The sequence below is a fragment of the Chamaea fasciata genome, unplaced genomic scaffold (assembly GCF_029207755.1).
Source record: "Chamaea fasciata isolate MVZ Bird 193981 ecotype frontalis unplaced genomic scaffold, bChaFas1.0.hap1 SCAF_8, whole genome shotgun sequence".
In the NCBI taxonomy this organism is placed as follows: domain Eukaryota; kingdom Metazoa; phylum Chordata; class Aves; order Passeriformes; family Sylviidae; genus Chamaea; species Chamaea fasciata.
Genome location: NW_027094093.1, coordinates 20,657,217 through 20,677,971, shown reverse-complemented (window position 1 = coordinate 20,677,971; position 20,755 = coordinate 20,657,217). Strand labels below are relative to the sequence as shown.

At 37.6% G+C, this 20,755-nt stretch overlaps 1 protein-coding gene across 1 annotated transcript in view; it reads right to left on the bottom strand.

Moving 5' to 3' along the window:
- LOC136293347 (sodium channel protein type 1 subunit alpha) overlaps positions 1–20,481 on the bottom strand; it is an 84,682-nt gene extending 64,201 nt beyond the window's left edge. The window contains exons 1-2 of the mRNA XM_066190015.1: positions 20,289–20,481; positions 18,804–18,883 (exon numbers count right to left, since the gene is read on the bottom strand). The gene's annotated coding sequence lies outside the window, so the exon portion shown is untranslated. The remainder of the gene's footprint in view (positions 1–18,803; positions 18,884–20,288) is intronic.
- Positions 20,482–20,755: the final 274 nt, after the last annotated feature.

The window sequence follows — 20,755 nt, the reverse complement described above, 5'->3', positions numbered from 1 at the left end:
AATTGCAAAAATAAACCTGTTGGGAAGAAAAAAAAAAAAAGAAGGAAAAAAAAAAAAAGAAGTCCTGTTAAGACTACAGATTTACCATCTCCCTTGGTGCTGAATAAATTTCTGATGACACCAGACATAGAGATGAAATGTATATTTGGTCTCACAACAGTGCATATATCCCTCAAGCCTAAATGTAAAGAGATAAATGCAGTCTCCACCCATTGCAGAGATCCTTATGAAATGATCAGTCAGCCTTTCAAGAGACTCAAGGGTCAAGGCAGGTCAGCAGCCACTGAAATAAGCTAGAGACATGGAATGAAAGAGAAGTAGGAATACAAGAGATGGTCAGAGGAAACACATGAAAACAAATTAAAAAGTGACAAACAACCCCAGGAATTGTAGGAAGATGCTGGAAATTAGGAAGGAAATAGAGAAAAAAAAGTGGCTCAAGAGGAGATTGCAAATGACTGAAGAATTAAAGGAGAAAAAGAAGAATGCAAAAGATAAAAAAATAGGAGCTCTGGAGGATTAGCAATATAAAAATGACATGAAAACAAAGAAAAATAAAATATAGGTGGAAGAACAGATTACTGGGAAAAGAACAGAAAGGTAAGCAAATACAGATAGGATAACTATCTACTAAGTAAAAGTCAATATGGAGAATAAGAAATTAATGACAAAAAATAAAAGAAAGAAAAAATAAAGCTGGGAAATAAAGAAGAATCTCACCAAATTATATTAAGTAATAAACCCTAAATTCCCCTGATCAGTAGTACAAGGGTGAGCACAACATCTTAAACACATATATGTAGTCAGTACTAGAATATGGTGTATTAAACAAGAAAGAGGGGTGACAGTGCTTATGGTCTCCACAAACTCAAATGTCTCGATTTCTAAAAAAAGTTAAACCTCACCCTATTTCTCACAGGCGTATAAGACCATCACCCACAACTGGAGGAATGACTCTCAAACAATCAAGGTGCAAGTTTCTCACTGTAAAAAAATTAAAGTGAGCTGATCTCACACCAAACACAAAGTATTCATCCATGTAGATGCTCATGCCAAGATCAGTTCTGTACAGCTTCCCTTCTTTTCAAGGGGAAAGGAATGATACTCTTCTGTCTCTATTAGTGGGAGGGTATAAGAAAATGTACCTCAGCCAAAAGAGACTTATAATCTTGCCTTTCTCCACATAAAGAATATCCTCTAGACAGTCCTCAGGTCCCTATGTCATGGTTGTGTTTACTTCTGTGAACTGCCATTTCAATCACTTAACTATTGAAGTTTTAAACTCACTATTCGTACACTCTGACATTGTCTCTTCCTGTTCAAAAACACCTTGTGGGTACTGGGAAAGAAGGAGAAAAAACTCTCAGCCACATCACTGAATTTTCTGATCTCAAACTGATCCCCATGAGTGGCATCACAGTTTGGAAGACAGATCTTGTACTAAGCTGTTATCCAAATGTCGTGGGGTACACAGCTGTAGGTGGATACTACTTGGTTTGTGGGCTTCAGGTAGATACAGAGACTCAAGAGAGACAATCGAGCCCTCTTCTCTGCTCAATTTATTTGGCAGTAAAAGGGATTAAGACCTCTCCTCTCCTCTCCTCTCCTCTCCTCTCCTCTCCTCTCCTCTCCTCTCCTCTCCTCTCCTCTCCTCTCCTCTCCTCTCCTCTCCTCTCCTCTCCTCTCCTCTCCTCTCCTCTCCTCTCCTCTCCTCTCCTCTCCTCTCCTCTCCTCTCCTCTCCTCTCCTCTCCTCTCCTCTCCTCTCCTCTCCTCTCCTCTCCTCTCCTCTCCTCTCCTCTCCTCTCCTCTCCTCTCCTCTCCTCTCCTCTCCTCTCCTCTCCTCTCCTCTCCTCTCCTCTCCTCTCCTCTCCTCTCCTCTCCTCTCCTCTCCTCTCCTCTCCTCTCCTCTCCTCTCCTCTCCTCTCCTCTCCTCTCCTCTCCTCTCCTCTCCTCTCCTCTCCTCTCCTCTCCTCAGACATGTCTGCCTTTTCCTCTCCTCCTCCTCCTCGTGAGACCCAGGAGGGTCCTTTCCCCTTTGCCATTTTTCCTTTGAAACCTTCCATCATTGTCCAAACCCACCACTGCAGACAGCTCTTGGTGTTCCCTGGCACAGCAGCCAGTGAGGGCACACCAAGGCAAACGAGTCCTGGCGCAGTGGGAGGGAGGTGCTGGACAGCAGCAAGGCTGATCTCATGTGTTGGAAGGAAGTGGACAGCCAGTGAGCAGTCAGCAAAGATGAGATCTGAAAACAGAGGGTGCTGTGTCAGGATCACCTTTTAGCTCAGTGCATCTCCCCACCTGGCATGCAGGACAAGGATTACCTCAGGATTTGCCTGCAGGTGCACAGAAACAAAATGCTTCACAGCCATTAGTTACGTTGCAAGAACATTTGATTCAGCTACTGTGTTTATATACAAAGTTTAAAACCAGCAAATTCTGTTCCAATAATATCTGTATTTCTTTATATAGAAAGGAACTCCACATTATTTTTCCATAATTAATGCTAGAATGTTCTCTGGTCTGTCAAATGTACATGGAGCTAGCTAGCTACACCTTTAGATGTAACTAAATCTAAGTAGGCTGTACTTAACAAAATATTTCAGGAGGCTTTATGAAGATTATCTACATTTTATCCTCTACTTAACAGATTAGAGGATGATATTCCAGATACATTTTCCCGTTCTTCATACATTTCAATGATTAAAAGTCTTCAGAATTGCAAACAGAAATATTCTATAAATTTAAAAGTCAATACTAAATACATACAGAATTTACTACAGTCTAATCCCAAAACACTTTCATCTCTCATACGGCAGTACTTAACTAATAGATTTGTATTTCCTTTACTATATTCAATGGATTTATTCTCACTTATCTGTGATGGGGATAGATAAAAATTGATACCAGACCAATTATTCAACTGATAACCTTCTGATTTCCACCAAGTGACTTATTAAATATTAATGAAATAACTACAGATTGCTTACATGATCCGAATGTGCTTTTTTCTTTAGCATAGCACCAGCAATTCAACATAGAAAACAATATAAGAATACCCAAAATATTTATTCCTTACTAAGTTCTTTCCTACTCTCCTATAGGGAATGAGATTTTTCCTTCTACGTTTCCATGTCTGAGTGACCTTCTTAAGAGCAGTGCAAAACCTTTCAAATTTTGGAAAACAAGGTACCCAGAACCTTTGAGAATAGAATCATTGTTTCTTCTGATATTTCCCAGGCAAAATATATTCACATATACTTTGTAGTATACATTGCTGATGTATAATACAGATAACTGCAGGGCACACTCAGCATGCAGGGATCAGACCACCTGCAGACCACAAGCAGAGTAAGTCAGAAGTTGTTCAGCTGCATATGTGTAAGTGCACGAAGTACAGCTGATCTGCCCACGCAAATGTCTGAGGCAGCCAGAACTACTCTGGATTAGCTATGCACACCGAGATGTACACATACATGCAATCACTGCCCTCCTGGATGTGAGCTACTGTACACATGGTGTACTTTTAGATCTCTGCATTCTTTGGGAATAACTAAACTATCAAACACCCACAGAGCATCTGCGTATTCTTATAGTCTTCAAGTTTCATCTAAATAATTTTTCTAGGCAAAGTAAAGGGACATATTGGAAATAGATTAAGAGACGGTGCCTTGTCAAACAATTATTTCAAATCAGTTTCACACTGCTCCTTGAAAAATGTCAATAAGAGAATACATAACTCTCTGAAATAGAGACAATCTTGAACAAGATTATTTCCTAATCAATATCATCTATTAGTACTGGCAACTTGCAAATCCTTCATACCTTCTTAACGAGAATTTCCAGAGAGTTTGGTCAGGAGGACCTTAGAATACATGCAGAACTACAGTGCTGCAAAAACTTCAATTTTAAAAAGTGAATTTCTTTATATCATCCTTCCACTTAAATCTAAAAATGAAATATCCTTTGATATTTGACTTTCTGGTATAACTGCCATTAATTAACATTCAACTGCTGCAAAATAAAGATAAATTAATGAATCTACATGTAAACTCACAGAGCCCAGATCTCTATTTTATAATTTGCATCATTAATTGTCACAGTTTCTCATTACTTTTAATTTATCAATTAGTCATTACTATTCTTGTCTTCAGCATACCGAATAATTTACCTTCCTCAGATTGTGGATCTGTGGGAGGGGAGGAAGAATGTTGTGGGAAGCCACTACAATTTTGTATGTGTGGCCTCAGAACCAAGCCTAAATCTGTCGTGTCTGTCCCAATTACAGGGTTACTGCAGGTACCAAAGGTAGGTAGGATATCCAAAGCAACAAGCTTGGCAGAAGGGCAGGAATCAGATTGGAATATTGGAATTATACAACTTTTTATGACTCCCTGTAGCTCACATATAAAATTAATTTTAATTCTCATGGACAGCTTTATAAGGGAAACATCCATATTACCAGACTGATAATAGGATTCTCCCATATCTTTTTTTATCATCTTCTTGATGTTCCCTCTCAGCCTGGATAATGCAGATTTGGCACAAGGGCTTGCTTGCATTACATTACTTAGACTTGGATAACTGCATTTATTTAATGCATATTAATTTTAAATAAAGGGTAGGTACAGTAATACTGCAGACATCAGAACAGGGTACACAGATGTGCACTGAGCTATAAATAAATTATCTGAAATTTTGGAAGCAATCAAACAGCATACACCAGTTTAAGTTTATGCTTGGCTGCTGGATATTTCCATTACTTAACCTGACACACAGAAAGGGTCACTGAAGGGGAGTGATGAGGGGAGAGGATGACTATTTAACTTGCCACAGAGATGCAGACAGCCATGAGGTAGCTATGTGATTCAGGAAGGCGGTTCAGTGCTCAGTCTGGGCTGCCCAACAGCCAGAAAGCAGAACAGACAGAGATGGGAAATGCAGCTCATGTCTCCAATACCCACAGTCGTACAATTGCTTAGCTTACATTGCATAAGTATTTATGTTAAACTCCCTCATCAGCTCCAGGGACTTCAAAGCCACACTTTCCATCAGTCAGCAAAACTCTTACATGACCACAGCCAACAGATCATCTGATTTCTCCTTCCAGTGCTCCACCATCACTGTGCAGGAATGAAATAAAGATTAATGGGATAGAAAATGAGCGTGTAAGAAAACATGAACTTGGCATCTTAAAGGTAAGCTTTCATTTGGGAAGGCAATCGTGGCTTCTGATCCCTGCTCCTAGAGATATTTCTCTATTATACCGAGTAAATTCACTTGAGAAAAGTCAATTGAAAATCATCAGGGGTATATTAGCTGAGAAGAAAAAATGTAGCACTAACTATGAGAAAAGAGAGTTTAGTTCTAGTGTTCACTCACAACTAATTTCTTTAACTCAGGAAGAAAATACAAGCATAGGTTTTGGAAAATAAAGCAAAGTAAAATAAGCCTGCCTTTTTCAACAAGATAACTAGCCTGAAAAACCCCCATGCTAGTAAAATCAAGATGCTCCCTGCGAGCTTTTTGCTGCAACCTTTTCTCCCACTAACACCTAGATTTTCAGTCCTGTCCTTGTGTCTTGTTTAGAGGAAATCAGAAAATCATATGATGTAGACACAATATACTATCCATCTCTATTAGTTATATATATGTATGCAATGTTGAAATTGCTACTCTCAGTGTATTTTTAAATTCAACTGCTGTATCTCTAAACCAAAACGTAGGTACTACGCTTTGCTTTAGATTAGAAAGAAATAGCCTGCTTTGGCTTACTGCTTTGCTAGTCTAATTAACTGCAAACAAGTATTTTCTATTTTAGAAAGCTGATAAAAACCAAAATTAGTTATGCAGTTTCATAGAAAGAAAGAAAGACAAGATTTTAATGGGACAAGTCACAATGCAGCTGCATTAGTACTCCATCTGAGCAAATGCATTTAATAGATTAGAACTACTGGACTGCTACCAAGCTGCATGGATTCTCTGCTTACTCTGTTCCTGCAGCATATCTTGTGCAGCAAATGACTGCAGTACAGAGAAGCAATCTTTCTGCTTTCTTTCATTTGATCAGAGCACTGACCCCTTTTACTGGCAATCTACATTACTAACTCAAGTTTAATTTTCTTAAACATCTGTTTCTTAAACATCTGTTTATATTTACCTTAGCAAACATAATAGCACCTTTCTTCAGTTAAAAAAAACAAACAAAGCCATGTAGGCTATGCAGTGTACATTACATAATGCTACTGATTCATTTTACATTATGGTAAAATTGAATTTAAGACAAGATTTAAGTTATGGGCTTGGCATATGACCATGCTTGGGAAAGAAATACAAGTTGATGGGAAACAGATTGCTCCGTACCCTGGAATGATGCAAAATTTGCAGGGCTAACAAACCCAAAGACATTGCCTATCTCAAATTAGTGTGTTGCCTGACTCCATTAACAGCATTCTGGTACTTGCTATCTCATATGGTCAGTGGAAAGGCCAGAAGCCTGAAAGACAATGACAGAATTATTTACTTTCTAACAAATTTAGCAAGCACAGATTTCATTCTCAAGCTTTTCCTGGGTCAAGGAAGCGGATGCAGGAACAACAGGAGCATGTTTAACACACAAGACAACAGGGGAAAAAACCAATCATAATCAAGGAAACTAAAAGAGTTCCTGCTTTTCACGCACAATGCTTGGGCCACTGTGAAGTAATAAACCCTCTAAACTGTAGAAACTGGTACTTTTTATACTGCAAAGAAGTCCAGACACCATATGAAAGCAACACTAGAAACTTTATCCCCTTGCTTTTACACACTGCATTCAAGGCGTGCCACAGGACATGGCTGTGCACGGTGCAGAGAGGAGGCAGCGGCAGCTCCACCACCTCGTGTCAGGAGCTGGGTATCATCTGCTGAGTTACTGCAGTGCAGCACCCAAAGGGAGGGATCCATCTCACAGATTGTCTGTGAAAGAAGAGGATGCTCAAGGAATAGGAGATGCTTAAACCACAAACTAACTCTACAGCCTAGGATGCACTACTGCCACTGCATGACTTTGGGATGGTTCTACGGCCTCAATCCCCTTCTGCAGCCCTCAGCCTGTCTCAGGGTTTACAGGATGCAACAAATACACGGGCTACATGTGAATTAGGCGTTTTCCAAATTAATTGGTACACTATATGCTAATGTCATGCAGCAGGTAACACCAGTCTGTATATACATGACATTTGAATTTCTGTTTATGTGGGCAAGGCTCTGCACCTTGGTCATTGACATCTTCCGATCCTGCTAAGGCAACTCCTCTGCAGTTCTCCCCTCATGTCCCTCTGCATTTTCTGATTCTGAACAACTTCTACATTGATATATACTTATAAAGAGCATACATGATAACGAATTTTGGAGGAAAACATCCAGTGTTTCAAATTCTGAGCCTATCTGGCAGTTTTCTGAAGATAAGAAAATCAGCTAAAGGCAGGCAACATTTACTTTATCAAATACAGGATTAAGCTACATGGTTAAACATGGAATTGTAGTGCACATTTACTGATTCTTTTGCAAAGAAGGTATTCTCAAATATAGGTACAGAAACATAAAAAAGGAAAGAGGTTTGAGATCTATAGTTTTAATAAATATCACTTGGTGCACATCAAATGTACATGAACTACATTAATGAAGCTAATGAAGCAATAAACTATTTAATAAAGTTTTCTATCTTGTATTCCACCTTGAATTCAAACTGATAGATTACAAGGTCTGCATAATGTGAATCTGTTCATGTGGCTCCACTTGTAAGATGAGAACTCTAATAGGAGAATCAACATGGTAAACTGAAGACCACAGAAAATGATTTCAGCAAATAATATCTCTTTCAGTCTCAACTTTTCTGATTTAAAAATAAATTATTTCCCATTTCAAACCCACAAATTTGTCTTTTCCTTCATTGAAAATACTCTTGCATTTATCGTTTTTAATGTTGCATTAAAGCATTTTGGAATGTTTTTTCTAATTAATATTTTTAGTTTATAACAGTGAGTTGTAATGCCTTCTGGTACTTTGGCATCAAGTGTCCAGGGAAATATCCTAAATAGTTTAAAGATAAATTATAAATTAGTAATAGTTGTCCTATAACTCTTTACTCCACTAATAGCAGACCAGTGTGAAAGTTAGTTCTACCCCTACTAGATGAGAGAAAACTCCAGCCACTCAATCTCCCAGAGTCAGGTATTGATTGACAATACACCCAGCTGAGAAAAATGAGGAGAGGCATTCCTCAGCATGTCATGTTTCTTGCCTGATCAATGCATCTGAAGACAGGGCACCATTTCCTACCACACTGAGAGCTGAGCAATGCTTCTGCAGGTATTGTATGTACAATCCAGAAGCATTTGTATAAATAAGCTTACAGTGAGAAACCAAAGTAGGAAACTTCCTTTTTTAAAAACCATTTCTCAATGCGCTTGAGCACAACAATGGAAGAGCACTACATAAAGATTAAGAATACCCAGTTCTGAAAAACTACTCCTTAGTATGTCAACAGTGAACACTGTCAAAGAAGAGATCAATGCAATTTGTAGGGTCAGGGCTCCAAGGAATTGAAGGACATTTAAGTCTGAGGGAAACATGCACAGTTAAGAAGCTTTAAAATATTCATGTTTCATTCATTGTGAGTGAAGGACAAATTGAGGACTTAATATCACAGGTGGAATTGAAATCAAACAGATTTTAATTTGACTTTGAGGAAAAAGCCTATTGAAAGTATAAATACAGAATAATTTTCAATACTTAGCAATTTTGAGTAGGAGTTGGTTTGTTACACCCATTTATGTAGTTTTCCATATTTATTACTCTTCAAATTCCTTGTTTTCTCTATATTTAAAATTTCATCAGGAGGTATGAAAATGTCATGAAAATTTTTGTTCTCCTTTCTTCTCTTACTTTTCTTGCTCATACTTTTTTTCCTCCATGAAATCTTTTTGTCTTTCTGGCAAACCCATGGGGAACATGAGCTGAACATGGTCCTTAAGTGGATCCTAGAGGGTGAGATGCAAGCTCCCTCTCTCCATATCTGTTTGAGCTTTCATAGGCAGTCAGGCTTGCTGGAAGCTGAGTACCTTGGGATTATTTTGGGCTTGATGGCATCAAGGCTGGGTTTGCAGGTAATGTGGTTGCGAAATCAGCTTTGCTGTGGCTCAGTGATGAAGGTATTCTTGGGTGAATTACATGTTGACCACAGAAGCTTGAAGCAAGCCAGCAAGTAGGAAGCTGTGCATGTATCTAAAATATCCCAAACCCCACTAAGATCATGATAAACATTTTTACCACTATAAAAGACAGTTAAAGCCAGGTAAGAGGGCAAAGCAAAAAGCATTTGTTCAGTGAGAACATCGTGATGTGATGCATAACACGTGGCCAAAGCACAAGACTGATTAGTACCTTTAAAACACTATCCCCTTAGTGATTGTGTCCCCTAAGAAGCAAGCACCTCAGTGAAAAAGTGCAATATATTACAACATCTAATCTTAAGATGTTTCTTTTGAAACATGAGCACATAGATTTATCAGCAGCAATAAGAAATGTTAAGATTCTGTTTTACTACTTATTTTTCTCAGGTTACATCTCTACTATATTTGACCAAGTGCAGCGAAAACTTTATTCTGTCACAAGTTGCTGTTGAGGACCCATGAACCTGCCTGTAATGCCTTTTACAGGCAGTTCTTCTGGACTTGGGAGACAGTATGCTTTCAAATCTCCAAATCTGCAAAGTCCATCTTGAATTACTTTTGGTTTTGTGCCCTGAACAGCAGAAAGCCATGTTCACACTGCAGGTAAACGGGTTTACACAGCTGTGAAGTTTACTTTTTCAGAATAGCATCAAAGTTGTCCAAGCCATGTGAATCCTGCTGAAAGTGGGAAGAATGGATGGCTGTAGCTATTTTAGTCTCCAAATTCCTTTCAGAATCATCCTATTTATCCTATATGTAGTCCAATTGACCCAAGTCTTAATTATTTCAGACTTCCTTCTTCTGCTATTGCTGGTGTAAATTTCCTCAATTTTTACATGTAGTGATTCATACCAGACTATGAGTGCTTAACACAGCAGCTCAGCACATGAAAGGCAACCAAGCCTAAGGGCTGCTGAGGTTAGTGGAGCCTGTGCTACTGGCAGTCATAATGAATCAGTCTCTTATATGTGTCAAATATTCTTGTCTAAGTTTTGGAGCCAAACTATAAATCATACTGTACTCCCCATGCTGCCATACATATCTAAAGTCTGTTTTCCGTCATTCTTTCAAAGAAACAAGAAAATTTCTTTACCCTTATCAAAAAACTTTGCCCTTATTCAGAATGATTTTCTAGCTAGTTGCTTGGGCTGCATCATTCTGCTGCATAAATTCTCAGAAAGCAAACGACTGCCTCTCAGAGGCCCTTTGCAGCCTTTCTTCATTATCTCAAATTTATTTTTTTAGATATTAACTCTGTTGTTTAAATTTTCAATTTCCATCAACACTGTAATTTTGAAGATTTCCAGTCACATTTAGGAGATACAAATATCTGCAAAGACCCCTCATTTTGCTTATGCTCCTTTTAACCTCTTTTTTTCAAGACACCTTCCAAAACTCTCCAGTGGTTAGGCTGTTCATCACCCAAAACTACTTCATCACCTTAAAGGTCTTCTTTCCCCAGTGAAATATGAGCCTTTTCCCTTATACTTAGGTTGTATCATCGTTGGAGCAGCAATTCCCTCCCTCTCTGTGTTTGAACAGCACATTTAGACTAGGATCCTACGCTCCATGTCTGGACTCCTGCTGACTATATACATCCAAAAGTACCCATACACCATTCCAAGGCAACCCGTAATGCTGGCCACAAATCAAAATAGGATAATTGGCAGGTAAGAATCTGGATGTTAAGAAGTGTTAAAATTCAAGGGTGTGTACTTCAGCTGAGCAATATGAAGGAATGGGCTCAGAATTGAATGGGCACAGCCAGAGAGCAGGAGGCTTTTAATAACAAAGTTCCTGAAACTTCCAGAAGAAAAATACACTCTACAACACTGCAATGTGGTATTTAACAGGGACGAGACAATAATGTGTCAGAAAACCTGAAATCTGTCTTGATTTAATCCCCCAAAGCAGTTAAAAAATACTGCTTCAGCAAAGCCACTTGAGTTAAAAGCATTACACAGAGAAGCACAGACCTGCAGACCTTTAAAGAGAAACATCTTACTTCGTGGATTCCACTTCAGAATACTGCTAATCACAGTATACTACGAGTGCTGAACTGCCCTCAGCCATTATTTAGCCATCTTCACAATCTCTTCTCACATGAAAGAGAGAAAATGGCTCATACTTCCTATCTGAAACTTATCTGAACAGACAGCTAAAGGCATAAGCCACCCTTTTCCAAAGTGCTGAGTAATCAAGAAATCACACAAAAGTGAATATAAAATTCTTGTCACTCTGTATAGAGGCATAGTATTTTCGGCCTCAGCACTAAAACACAGACTTAAATATATAAGCTTAGACGTATCGTGTGCAATTTCAGCCTTATATCTTAGTCAATCTTACTTTAATCACAGGAGGGAAAAAAGCCTATTCCCAAAACAAACCAGTTTCCTGCATTTCAGAATTCTGCAAAGCATGTAACCCTGAGAAATAAATATCACTGCTGAGACCTGCAGAGAAGTATCATATGCAAGGCAGTCAAAGGAAAAAGGAGAGAAATTTGGAATAAAACACTATTAGAGAGGTAAATAAATCCTAATGTCCAGAAAACAGATTGTTTTGGAACAAATAAATAGCTTTTAAAAATAAAATTTAGTGTTTACTACTCCCCTGCATTTTAAAAAATTGATTAATTTGCGTTTCTTCAGCTTTTATTTTTTTCTCTTTCCCCAAAAGTCATTACTATTGTCTAAGAATTAGACATGCAGACATAAGAAAATATCAGCTACTTTGCTTTCTCTTGCTGGCACATCTCATAATTTACCATTCTCTACTCTCGGGCAGTAAGCATTTTTGTTTCTCCCAGCAGAACCATTAAATATTATTCAGTGCTGGTTCAGTAGTAGTCTGAACTTAGACTTCACAGACGTACAGAAACCTGCTCGAGGGGGAAGCAGAGGGTAAGTCTGAGGTCAACACCCACAAGTGACAGACCCGCAGCCAGGCTGCGCAGCAGCTGGACAACACGTAACCCACAGCAAAACTACCAGCTGCACTGCTGAGAGAGAGAGAATGGCCCTCACCAGGCTGCAGGCACAGAGATCCCACGGACTGTAAGAATCCTTGGGATTGGCACCACATGTAAAATTTAGCAATTTCTTAAAAACTCACCACAGAATGTGTGTGGCCTCCTAAGCTACGGGGCACTGTTAGCTCACTGCAGCGATGCCCTGGGCAGATGTTGTTGGTAGAGCACAGGAGACAATGGTTCTCTCTAGGCCTGACTGAAGTTTGTGTGTGAAACAAAGCTGTAGCACCACTGCTACTAGTGTTGCAAGAAAACAGTTTCAAAAATTATTTCAAAATAAAAACCTTAAAATATTGTTCGAATAAAAATAATCCTCAACTGGATTTCTATTTAAAAGGTATTGATAGTAATTAAGACTTTTTTTTCTAGTCTCCTTGCACATCTACATCAGTAAAGCTGAAAACTTCTGTCTTCTCTGTGTCTCACCCATGAAATATGAAAATTCAGAGCAGGTACACTCCTCACAGCTCACAATGCAACACTACACCCACATTAGCATTTCCAAATTTTCTAATTTATATTTCTATTAAAAGAAATTGGTTTATAATTTTATATATTTATTATAGACTTCACATATTTTATAACTTATATTTATATTGTCTTTTTTTGTCCTTGGTGTATAGCTGTTCCTTATTAGAAATGAACAGGCTGGTGACAGCCTCCATGCAGCACTCTTATGATGTGGTTTTGTATTACAGGCTCCTAAAGGCTGAGGAGGGAAGACACCTCTGAAGATCAGCTGTCGTGCTACAATAAAGACATTTTGCAAAAATTTTCTCAGATACGTAGCTCAGGTGGGTGGAAATTCTACTTCTATAAAATGTTGCAGGCAATTTTATTATTGCCATCAAAATGCAGACAGCAATATCCTGGAATAATATCTGACAAGCTTTCTTAATCTGGGTATGCCTAGAAAACATAATTTCACATAACTCCACAGTTCCAGAAGCAGTGCTATAGAGTATACTATTTTTTCAGAATATTTTAAGTTTATTCCATACATGTTTCTTTTTTTTGACCCTATATATCATACTCATCATTCATTAAACAAAACCAATTTAGTCTACCTTTAAATAGTAATGAATTTTTAATGATTCATGTACACTGATTTCCATGCAAATATTCAGAATTATAAAAATTTTGTTTGCTTGTTTCAAGTCCAGTTTGGCATCTCATTTTGCAAGATGCTTTGCAAATTGGTTTTGCATTTTCTGTAAGTATTTATTAATAATCTTCTACACTACAATTAAGATTTTTTAATTAGCATTAATCTCTCTGAAGGTGTGTCCCTCCATAACATAGAGTTTAAGGGAAGAAAAAGAAGATATACATTTCAAATTTTTTTTTCAACTATAGACAGTTCCTAAAGGACACTGAAGACAGTATTGTACTGCTTCCTTGACAATTGTTGATTCAGAAGTCGCAACATTTTGCATCTATTAAATTAACATTACACTAGTTTGAGGATTTATTTAGCTTATTCTAAAATCATATTGTAAAAAATCTACTCAATAAAATTTAATTATCTCATCCTAGGTAACCATATACATTTTACATTATTTTTATTTGTATGGATGATATTTATTTTGTTTGCTCCATAGCTTAAAAGCCAATAGATTAATCAGTGGTAAAAAACACTCCTGGATCTGGGGACACAATACCCTGTCTGCTAAAAAAAGCTGATCCTGATGCAACTTTCACTCATTTTGGTTAGTAGTTTCCCTACTAGCAATTTCTTAAGGAGTTTGGGAACATGCCTCAAGAGTCAGATCCCATAAGCAGTGCCCTGCTGACAGGGTGCAAACAGCCACTGCAGTGGAAAACACAAGACCCTTGCAGACACAGGGTATCCCAATGTCAGGTAGCCCTGGTCATAGACTGAGACAAAATGAGTAAGAAAAAACACATTGGAATACACAGATAATTTTTCTTGGAGTAAAAATTTTTTCTTTCATAGAAAATGCTTCATTAATTCAGAGTACTTGATTTGTAATATTTTGTTCTGAGGCAATATAAAGTTATGGAAACATAATAAAGGGGGTCATCCTTTCTGGTTTATCCCCTCAGTATGTGTAAAGAGAAAATAAATTGAACTGAAGGCAGAAATACTCAGATGCAAGGTTTCCAGATTACACTTGGATCACATAGGTCTTGTTGAAGAAAAAATAATTAAATTGTTGTATAACTTCTTCTTCAGTTAAGGATTGTCAATGTACCCAGTATGGAGTTCTGAACAATTCTCTGTCTCTACCCATCAGTACACATTTCAAGTGATACATATATATCTATATATCTATATATATCTATATATATCTATATATATCTATATATATCTATATATATCTATATATACCTATATATATCTATATATATCTATATATATGGCATTATTTAGGTTTCATTTTAGAAAATAAATGTATCAGACTGGGTTTCTCAGCTGTGAAAAATACTGAATATGAACATTAAAAATAGAACTTTGAAATGGCTCCAGTACACTCACTTCATTTAATCAGATTCTGAAGTGTCCCAGTTCTTTCTAAAAAGAAAAACTATCAGTTTAAAAATCTTTTTAATTAAATGTGTACTATTCTCCAGACAGTATGGAAATTTGATCAGATTTGCAAATATCCTTTTTCTACCCCCTGCACTCACACACTTGCTGCGGTTCACTAGTAAAGACTATGTAATCTAAAAGAAATAATAAGAAATTAAGTAACTTTTTAGGACCCATTTTCTGCTCTTTTTTGATATGTATGAAGAATTGCAGAGTGCATATACCATAGGATAAATATTTTTCAGGGGATGTTTATATGCTTTTAGGCAATCCTAGTGAAGATAGCTTTCAGTGGGTTTATTTTGGACCTTTGGACCCTATATAATTTACTGTACCCTGTCTGTTAGATCTCAGATATCTACTTCTTTTTGTAGACTCACATAAAAACTGGATTGGAAAAAAGAGATCAGAGGCCACCTAGTTCATTTCACTGCCCAAGGCAAGATTTCTATACCTATTTCCCAACAGATGTTTCATCTAACCTCTCCCTTCAGACCTTCAGGACAAATTCCACAGATTCATCTGACATTCTATTGCAGCTCTGCACTATCTGCTCTAGTAAAATGTTTGTTCTCGTATCTCATCTGGGTGAGCCCATTTCTTCCATCTTCACTTCCTGTCCCACCCACTCTGGACACAGAGAACAAAAATCATTTTCAGCATTCAGCTTCTAATGATCCACCAGCCACCTCACTTCTGTGTTTGTGTGTGGACTTACTCCAGGGATCCTGCAAAGCTACTTAAAAAGCCCTGTTGAGACATTCCTAAGAGGGGCACCTATCACCTGCATTCAGAAATACCTCCATCACAACTTCCTCTTAACAAATAAATTAAATAATAATTTTAAAAAGTGAAGTTAAACACTTCAAATAAAAAAAAAAAGAAGAAGAAAAAAAAGAAGGCTCTTATTCTAAAGGAAACAACATTTGGTAACAGTACTGCAGTTACTACTTAGATTTGTCCTTTTTGACCAAAGGCACCATTAAATACAGTTAATAAAAAATTAAATCACACAAGCTTCTGCATTTACTCCTAAATTTTTATTTCTGACCTTGACAGGATTTGAGTTTTTGTTTGGTTTTACTTTGTTTTACCAGGAGAATGATTATCAGTTTTTTTGATTTGTGTTATGAAGTAATTTTAAAAAGCCAATTTTAGAAGCAAAATAGAGAGTCTCTTGAAGGAGTAAGAGGAAGATGAAGATCAGTCTGCATGTTTACAAGGTACTGAAATAAATTACAAAGATAGAGGGAATTAGGAGGAATAGATCTTGGAAGCTCAAACTCAGCTGGATGTTTCTGAGACTAAAAATATAGTCTTTTTAAAGACTAAAAACAAGTCTTTTTTCAGAGACTTGTGGGAAAAAAAGTAAATTAATAAAAAGATGGAAGGAAACACTTTAAAACAGAGCACTGGAAGGATGGTCAGAGATCCACTAGATACTGCTGAGACAGAAAGCAATGGAAACTTGGGTTCTGAAAATGCAACGTAATGAGAATTTCATAGCAGAAAGAGGAAGGAGAGAGAGAACTTCTGGGGTTGATAAATTACAACAATAAATAGCAGGGTGGATGAATCAGAATTGTGGGTTTTCAAGTGATATTAAATAAGGCAAGGAAGGTTTCTACCCAGACTTTTTTAATAATTGCAAAATGAAATCAACTATTTTTTTCAGAGCTAAACAGAATTCCACAATGGGGGCCTGAAACCACCACACACTGGTGAAAATGGAAGAGACAGAAATAGTGATTCAGTAACAGTAAAAGACAGCAGTCCTAAAAACACTGAACACCTATATATTTAGTACATCACAGTGATTCTTTCAACAAATATTACTACTATTGAAAAAAAAGAGATCAGTATATTTTACAGAAGTTGGACTAAACCCTGTATGAAAAGAGTGATGATTTTTCTATGTCCACATTTGCTATTTCATTAATTTCTTCACTCATACCAAATTTTAAGTTGTTTCCATTCAACTTCTATGTTTTTTTAATGGATAGAAATCTACAAAGAATAAACCTCCAACGAGAAAAATGGAAGTAACATACTAGAACTACTGAGTTTGGGAAAAAACATCTAGAGAATTTGCATGACATTCTCCATCTCCCTACAGTACTATATCAGAAATATCAGCTGTAGATTTTAATGGTTCCAATTTACTCAAAGGTTCTTTTTTTTCCCCACATCTTAGAATATTTCAGCTTTAGGATTTTTTTTCTCTTGTAGAAATGTGATCTCTTAAGTGGTCTAAAGTATTATGCTGAAAAAAGCCTAATGGTATTCCTTCTCTAGTATGTCATACTGTCTCCATAACACCAATTGTCTCAGTTTAGAAGTGTGAATAAAAATTTTTCAATATTTAATTTGGTTTTTCTTCTGCTGTAGTCATTTTGGCACCAACAGAAAGTCTACAGGTCAAAAACAGGACTCTTAAGGAATCCCACTTCCTCCCACCTACATCATCTGTTATCAATGGAGGAAAAGAAGGCAGAATATGTTTCTGTTACTGGAAAACAATCCACCATTCTCTTCATGATATTTATCCCAAAAGACCCAATATGTTCTCCCACAGATGAGCTGAGACTGGAGTTCAGAAAATGAATAAAATTAAGGAAAAGACATTAATCAATAAGAATGTCACAGTTCTAAATGCACACAGAAAAATGAGATCAAGATTTCTGCCTCTTTTCAAAAGAATTTGCGAAGTACTCCCTTCTCCTGATTATTAATGGACTATTTCTCATAACTAAGGGCAGAAGAACACTCACATAAGTTAATCTCAGTTCTTCAATTTCAGGGAGCCAAAATGATAGAGAAAGATTTGTAAAATATAATTTAAGGGACAAAATTCAATGCTAAACTATGTGGGTTTGCCCTTAAATATGCTGTGTTTTGTCATGAATGCCCAAAACTCTGGAATTAGAATTCACATGCTGGAAGGATGCAGTGCAATGTGGATAGCAGCAGCACTGCCATCCTTAAAAGTCAACAACAGCCAGTTGTCCTTAAAACTGCTTGGCAGTTTTGGGTAGAGCATTGAATGCATACCCATAAATATTGTGAAGGTCTTCAAGCTCAAGGCCATCTTCATTTTAAGGACAAAAGAACCTGTAATTTCTTTTAGCTTCTCAGCTGTTGGTGATTACAGCTTCTGAAACTTCAAAGCAAATTTAGGTTTTTATATGACAATTCCAACAAAGGTTTCAGTGATCAATAATAAAATACCCTTGCCCCTATATAAAGTATTGTTTCAAATAGCTGTTAGAATATATATTTTCTTGATATACATTTATCTATATAATTTTTCTGTAATTCATCACAGACTTTTAAAATTCTTTATTTTTGGTACCAGATGGTATGCAATTTGCTGTTGTTTTCCTAGAAATTCACTAGAATTGTTCTGATTAGACTTATTAGTCTTATTATTATTAGTTCTGATCTTGCCTTATGCAAACTCTTAATTCCCCTAATTTCCTGTCCCACTCCCCTTGATACGTCCTTCGAAATAATGAAAACTTTCTGACAAAGTGAGGACAACCAGTTTAAAGCTGCTTGCCTCTAACTTGCTTCCCTGTGTCTAAATACTTCAGCAAATATTCAAGATCACACAAACCAGGCTCAACAGAATAAAGTATCAGGGTGTCAGTCTTGACAGCAATCCTGTTATTGTTTTGCATTAGATTTCAGAGTAATTTTTAGCACAGCCTTTTTTCTTTTGTACTTGACATCAACACATTGGTCAGGCATGAAAAACACAATAAACATGGTAGGTGCAAAAAAAGCAACACTAACAGCCAACAAAACTCAGGAGTCTGACACCATAACCAAAAAAATAAGCATTTCTGGAAAAAATACAGTTGAAGAGGTTTTCAATAGTGACAGAAAACACCAATCCGTTTTCAAATACTGCTGAGTGAGTAACAACGGTTTTCTCAAAGTGGGGCTAAACAAACAGCCCGATCCCAGGTAAATTAGTACAGTGGGATTCTTTTAAGCACATACCTCAGACAAGCAGCAGAGAAGCAATCCATTTGAGAAAAGGTGCTGAAAGAGCTTGAAGTCCACCTGGCAAATTTCTTGTGCTGTTTGAAAAAGCAAGACGGTTCAGATTATGAACCGAGCCGTATCTACAGCATTAGCACCAGTCCTGGGCAGTATGTAAATCAAAGTAAGAGCTGCTAGCAGTGCACCTGGTCAGAAAGACTAAGGGCAGAGGGGGGAGAGAGAAAAGAGAAGGCTGCCTTTCTCCCTTTCGTAAAACATTTGTGTGAGGCATTTAGCCTTTAAGCAGAGCTTTTCTATGGGAAGGAAAACTGTACAATCCTGCAGTGCTTGCTTTAGACTTTAATATGTCTTCCCTGAGAAGGAACAACAGGACCTTTGTTATCTTTCAAGAAGTTCAGGGGAAAATATGCAATAATAATTTAACCAACATTACCCCCCAGCAAAAAGGCAAACACCCAAAAATATAAGGCCACTGAAACATATCTTGTAACAAACTGCTGAGACGCCAAAAAGAACTGACTGCAGCTTCAAAAACATTTTTAAAGCAAAAATCTCAATTTTCTTCTTAATTATCTGCTTAACAATAACTATAAGGTAAGCATTAAAAAAAAAAAACAAACCCAAAACCAAACCAAAATAAAACAAAACACCCCCCCCCCAAAAAAAAAAAAACAGAAAAAAAAACCCAAAAAAGGAAAGGGGACTCGGGTGGGGGAGTCCATGCTGACTGCTCACATAAATGCACTAAGGTCTAAGATTTACCATCCTCCTGGCTTACCTGATAAAACTGGGATTTCAAAAGCATTATGACAAAACCCCAAAATAAATTTTAACAATCCCAAGAGATAGTGATGATGAAATGGTTGAAATGGCAATAAAGCTGGTTAGATTCTCAATTCCAAAAGATTACAAAATGTTTATAAATTGCTGCATTCTCATCGAGAAGGGAAAAAAGAAGAAGAAAAAAAAAAGACCTCTGCAGTATCCTCTGCTTGTTCTCGGCTTCCTGTTCTGAGGCTCACTCTATGGTACCTAATACAAATCAGCAAATAGGGAGGGGGGGGGGGGCGACGAGGGGGAAGGGAGGAGGGTAAAGAGAGACAGAGACGAGGGTAAAGATAGAAAGAAAGGGGGGAAAAAAAGGACACTAAAATATCACCTTAAAGGACAGCCCCATCTATCGGCAAAAGCAAAGAACCGGCTGTAAAAGACGGCTTTTTTTGAGATTTCCTGACCCAAATGAGACTGGAAATCTACAACCCCGTTTTCCTTCAGGAAGGAACAAAGGGCAGGGACACTGCTGAGCAGTAGATTTCTTTATCCAGTGTTAAATGAGCTAAAGTCTTCAGTAATTTTAATTTCTTTTCAGTTAATTACACGTCTCTGAAACGTGAAGGAAATAGTTTGCGTTAGTGTCACCCCTTAGGAAAGCACCAGAAACCTTTCCAGGTCAGCCTCTGACATGTCACAGCTAAAAGCTACCTGTCCTCTGTCTCGTTTTACACCTGCCCTCTGAGGAGTGCTGGTAGGTTCAACCTCATCAGTCATGGGCTCAGTCACCAAAAGGAGGGCTCCTGTGCCTGGGTCCCGTGACGTGTCCATCTATCACAGCCGGCATTGCTAATCACGCCGCCCGGTACACGGCTGCCGCGTCAGCTCTATACATTTCCCTGGATTCAGATGGCAGCTGCGCAGCCAAATCTGGAACCTAGACAAAAAAAGGCTCCTTTTTAACATTCAGACTGCTAAGTAACAGTCACCGGTAACTGCTAACACAATGAACCCCATCTGCATTGGATCAGCCTCAGCTGGAGCTAAATCAGATCAGCATTCTCTACTTCTCATTTCGCTTTACTGACAAATAAAAATCAAAGTGGGGATGGCCATGAGTGAGCACTTGTGAAAGCCCCAGCCATGCTGGAGGGGGGTGGGAGCAGAGTGGTAGGAAA